This window comes from Ursus maritimus, unplaced genomic scaffold (assembly GCF_017311325.1).
Source record: "Ursus maritimus isolate PB19 unplaced genomic scaffold, ASM1731132v1 scaffold_14, whole genome shotgun sequence".
Classification (NCBI taxonomy): domain Eukaryota; kingdom Metazoa; phylum Chordata; class Mammalia; order Carnivora; family Ursidae; genus Ursus; species Ursus maritimus.
In genome coordinates, this window is record NW_024423786.1 from 50,599,883 (window position 1) to 50,605,780 (window position 5,898).

Below are 5,898 nucleotides of genomic sequence, written 5' to 3' on the forward strand. Positions count from 1 at the left end.
TTTTTGAAATAGCACTGATGCCGGGCATTCTTCACTTCTTAGGAATACATCTGAAGTGTCTCTAGTAATCATGTTCGCTGTGGTTGCTGTGGTTTTCAGTGGTTGGCCTTTGTGGAGTTAGTAAAGATGTTTATTTTATTTTATTTTTTTAAAGATTTTTATTTATTTATTTGACAGAGAGAGAGAGATAGCCAGCGAGAGAGGGAACACAAGCAGGGGGAGTGGGAGAGGAAGAAGCAGGCTCTCAGCAGAGGAGCCTGATGTGGGGTTCGATCCCAGAACGCCAGGATCACACCCTGAGCCGAAGGCGGACGCCTAAGGACTGAGCCACCCAGGCGCCCCAGTAAAGATGTTTGAACTCTGATTTTATTAAGACATTTGATAAAGACTTGCTCATGTGCATTATCAGATGTGTCTTATGCATCTATTGATAACTATTTTGCTAGGTTGTTTCATGTGTTGCTGTACAAAATACTAAATTTATGTAGCCAAAGAATCTGTTTTTTAAAAATAGTTTAAGGAACGCCTGGGTGGCTCAGTTGGTTAAGTGCCTGCCTTCAGCTCGGGTCATGATCCCAGGTTCCTGGGATTGAATGCCACATCGGAAGCCTAATTCTCCCTCTGCCCCCTCCCTGCTTGTGCTCTCTCTCTCTGAAAAATAAATAAAATCTTTTTAAAAAATAATTTAAGATTTTATTTACTTGAGAGAGAGAGCATGAGCAGGGGGAAGCACAGAGGGAGAAGCAGACTCCCTGATGAGTTGGGAGCCCTATGTGGGGCTCAATCCCAGAACCCTGAGACCACAACCAGAGCTGACGGCAGAGGCTTTTTTATTTTATTTTTTTTTAAAGATGTTATTCATTTATTTGACAGGGAGAGTGAAAGAGCACAAGCAGGGAGAACAGGGGGAACAGTAGAGGGAGAGGGAGAAGCAGGCTCCCTGCTGAGCAGAGAACCCGATGCAGGGCTCCATCCCAGGACTCTGAGATCATGACCTGAGCAGAGGCTTAACCACTTGAGCCACCCAGGTGCCCCCAAAATAATTTGTTTCTTGCCTTTAAACGTCTTCAAACTGTGTATATTGAATTTGTTTCTTACATTTATTAAAGACATTATTTTTTTGAACACTTTTATTTATTTGAGAGTGAGTGAGAGAGGGAAAGAAGGGCAGAGGGCGAGGGAGAAGCGGACTCCCCGCTGGGCAGGGAGCCCAGTACTGGGCTCAATCCCAGAACTCTGGGATCATGACTGGAGTTGAAGGCAGACACTTAACCGACTGAGCCACCCAGGTGCCCCTATTAAAGACATTTAAATCTTTAATCCTCTTAGAGTTTATTTTGCCATGTGGTGTGGGGTAGTGGATCCAATTATTTTATTTCCTCCAGAAAAGATGGCCAGTTGTGGTACTGCTTACCAGTAAACTTTTTTTCACCTAGTCATGAAATTCCATCTTTATTAAATAAATTCCTGTATGTGCCAGTATAAGTTTCTAGACTCTTCTGTGCCAGTAATACTAATGCCCATATCATACTTTTTTTTATTATAATAGCTTAATAGTAAGTTCCAATATTTAGTGGTAAAAATATAATGGCAGCTAATATATGTTGCACCTTACTGCTCTAGGTGCTTCAGGGACATGACATTTTTATGCTTCTAAGGATGCAGCTATACCATGATTTTTTTCTTTTGTTTTTTTGGAACAGCTTTATTGAGCTATAACTCATATAACCTATAATTTGTGCATTTGAAACTTTAACATTCAGTTTTTTAAAAAAATTAAATCCCAGAGTTGTGAAACTAGCACAGTTTTAGAACTTTTTTTTTTTTTTGTCACTCCGAAAGAACACTTTGGCTGTCATAATCCCATTTTCCTCCTCTCTTGATGTGTAGGTAACCATGAATGTATTTTCTGACTGTACACATTTGCCTTTTCTGGACATTTCATGTAAATGAAATCATAAAATCCTTTGCCAATAGCTTCTTTTCACTTAGCGTGTTTTCAAGGTTCATATGTGTTGTAGTGTATATATAGTGTATTTTTTATTGCTGAATGATAGTCCATTGTATGGATATACCACGTATTATTTACCGGTTGATGCACATTTGGGTTGTTAACACTTTGTGGGTATTATAAGTAATGCTGCTCTGAATAGTCACATATTTTTGTGTGTGTGCAGACATATTTTAATTTATCCTGCATATTGTATTAGTCAGAATTCTCCAGAGAAATAGAACATATAGCCCTGAACTTTTATGGTGAGCTCAGAAAGATCTGTTATGTACACACACATACAATGGACATAACATACATTATATGTACTTATTATCTACACAAAACATGACTTTTATGTAAGGACTACTTATATAACTATGAAGGCTGAGAAGTCTCACAATCTACCATCCCCAATCGAGAGACCTATGAAAGTAGGTGGTGCCGTTCAAACACCTGAGAGCCAGGCTGCCAACGGTGCAGATTTCAGTCCCTGTCTGAAAGCCCGAGAACCGGGAGCACCTAGAGCAGGAGCTCACTATCCCAGTTCAACAATCAGACAGAAAAAGAGAATTTAGTCATCCTCTGCTTTTTTGGTCCATTCAGGCCCTCAATCGGACAGGAGGATGTCCACCCGTGATGGGGAGGGTGATATGCTACGGTCAGTCTATTGATTCAAATGTGAATCTCCTGAAACATGCTCACAGACACCACCAGAAATTACATTTAATGAGATAGCTAGGTATTTCATGACACAGTCTAGTTGACACATAAAATTAATTACCATAGGTATCTACCTAGGAGTGGAATTGCTGGGTCATAGAGTAACTATATATTTGATATTTTGAAGGAGTACCAGACTGTTTTCCAAAGTGGCTGCACCATTTCACATTCTACCCATCCGTGTATGAGTTCCTATTTCCTGATGTCACTTGTTAATTTTTGTTTTTATATATTAGCTATCCTAAGTGGTGAGAAGTGATATCTCCTTGTGATTTGGGTCATTTTTCTACTGACCAGTGATGTTGATGACTAGTGGTGTCTTTTCATGTATTTGTTATCTCCTTGGAGAAATGTCTCTTCAAAACTCTGGTCCATTTTAAAATTGGATTATTTTTTTATTGTTGAGTAGTAAGAATTCTTTATATATTCTGTACAGAAGCTGCTTTTTGCATATGTGAATTGCAAATATTTTCTCCCATTCCATGGATTGTCTTTCACTTTCTTGATGTGTCCTTTGGAGTACAAAAGTATTTAAATGTTGATGATTGACCTCTGATGTACAAAAGATCTTAATTTTGATAAACTACCATTTATCTATTTTTTCTTTGATTGCAAGGCGCTTTTGGTATCACATGTAAGAAATCATTGCCAAATTCAATGTCAAGAAGCTTTCCTCCTGGGGCGCCTGGGTGGCTCAGTCGTTAAGCGTCTGCCTTCGGCTCAGGTCATGATCCCAGGGGCCTGGGATAGAGCCCCGCATTGGGCTCCCTGCACGGCGGGAAGCCTGCTTCTCCCTCTCCCTCTGCCCCTGCTTGTTTCCTCTCTCGCTGTCTCTGTCAAATAAATAAATAAAATCTTAAAAAAAAAAAAAGCAGCAGCTTTCCTCCTATGCTTTCTTATAGGAATTTTGCAGTTTTGTCTTAATGGTTGATCTTTGATCCACTAGTTTTTGTATATAGTATAAAGTGGGATGGAAAGCAGTAACATTCCAGTGCTTCATCACATACGGTTAGCAGTGCCATTTGCACAGTCCAGAACTCTTCTCTTTACTCAGTACCAAAAGATATAGTTATTTATTCTCAATTTTTGAAATAGGCTAAATTGAATTATTAAGTGGAGAAGCCACAGAGATAAGCACCTCTTTATTAGTTATGTTTATATAATAAGTTTTAAACCTTGCAGGCCAATTTTAACACATACTGAGCCATATTAATTATTTTAACTAAGTGTCCATGGAATCACATTATATCAAGGAATAAAGCCAAAGACCTTAATTTATTTTTCATTGTTGTCAGGGCATCTATGCTCAAGATGGGATATTTTAGGGCAATGGGAAATTGAGACACAACTACAATTGCAGTAAAGTAGACCTGTTTTCCTCTATTTTAATTATTTTTTTAATGATTATTGGAGGAATAATGTTTAAATTTAGTGGGGTCCCCAGGTATAACCATAATTTGAGTCCTAGTATTGATTACAATTTATGAAGCCTTGTCAATTAGTGTATTTTAGCAATGTTATGTTTAATTTAGAACTTACATTATAAAGGCGCAAAAGCCTTAGTGCCCCTTTTATCTTTTTGGTATGTAAATTTTAATATATAAATTTTGTTACATATTTGTTATATATATGATAATTACATATAAAACTTAAGTTTTTAACATATAAACTTTACAAACTAGGTTTTCAGTTGGTTCAAATTATGGATCTTTGTTTTAATTTAGTTTTGTATTTTATAATTTACATATATACATCTATATTAAATGTTACAAATGTATATAATCTACTTTACCTTTTATTTTCTCCCCTGTATCTATGGGTTTATTTTTTACTGTTGTTTTTAAATGAGTAAGCAATTGAAGACTAACATTATGTTTCTTAGACCTGACAGTTACTTGGTACAGAAGATTTAAAGTTCCCATTCTTTGGGAAGGGAGGGATTACTTGTAGCCACATAAAGCCCCTGCCGCTATACTTTTTTTCTTTTGATCTCTTATCTTCCCCCTTTTTTTTCTTTAGGTACTTACCTATAAACTCCTGATGGTCCTGAGTGGACCTCTGCTACGTGCATTGACCTCCCTTTCTAGACTGTCCCTTTAAACTTCAGAGGGACTGGAGTCTCTCTACAGGAGAGCAATATGGGGGAATCCTAATTTTATAGCATTTGGTTTTCAAGAAGATACTCTTACATATTGATAGGCAGTGGTACTCGAGAGCCCATGCACACTGACCAGGAGATTTACAAACTGGTTTGAGTTGAGAAACCTCCTGAGGTTTCTTAGCGGGAGCAGGGAAAAATGTTCTTACCCTTTTCCCTTTTTCATGAAACATGGATCTCATCCCCCACCAGGTAGGCAGGAGAACAAATCACAACAGAAGCAAAGCAAGGAACAAGAGACATATGTGAGGGCTGCCGCTGTCTTTGGCAGGGAAAGCTGCTGAGGACCTCCTGCTCTCTTTGTCCCCCACAGGAGATGTGGTAGCCAAGGAGATCCCCCTTGGTGTTCTGGGAACACCACCACATAGTTTTGAGGAGAGGTTGTTTCTGATTGTCCTTACATACTGGTAAGGAGAAAATGTTACTGGCTAGGTCAAGAGTCTGCATTTACACCTAGTGAATTATAACATTATTAGGGAAATGGGCCCTATATAAGAATGAAAGGACAGGGGTGCCTGGATGGCTCAGTTGGTTAAGTGTCTGTCTGCCTTCAGCTTAGGTCATTGATTCCAGAGTCCTGCGATCCAGCCCCAGATCAGGTTCCCTGCTCAGTGGTGAGTCTGTATCTCCCTCTGCCCCTCCCCCCTTCATGCTTTCTCTCTCAAATCAATCAGTCAATCTTAAAAAAAGAATGAAAGGACAATTAATCAGAAATATAAAATGAGGGGCGCCTGGGTGGCTCAGTCTGTTAAGTATCTGCCTTCGGTTCAGGTCATGATTCCAGGATTGAGCCCTGCATTGGGCTCCCTGCTCAGCAGAGACCCTGCTTCTCCCTCTGCCCCTCACCCTCCTCGTGCTCTCTCTCTAATAAATAAATAAATAAATGAAAATAAAATCTTAAAAAAGAAATATAAAGTGACTACATTTGTATGCATCTAGCTATAGTGCCTCAAAGTGAGACAATTTAAAAAAACAATCCGACTAGCCACAGTGATAGTGACACATTAATAAAGGACAAACGAGGAGA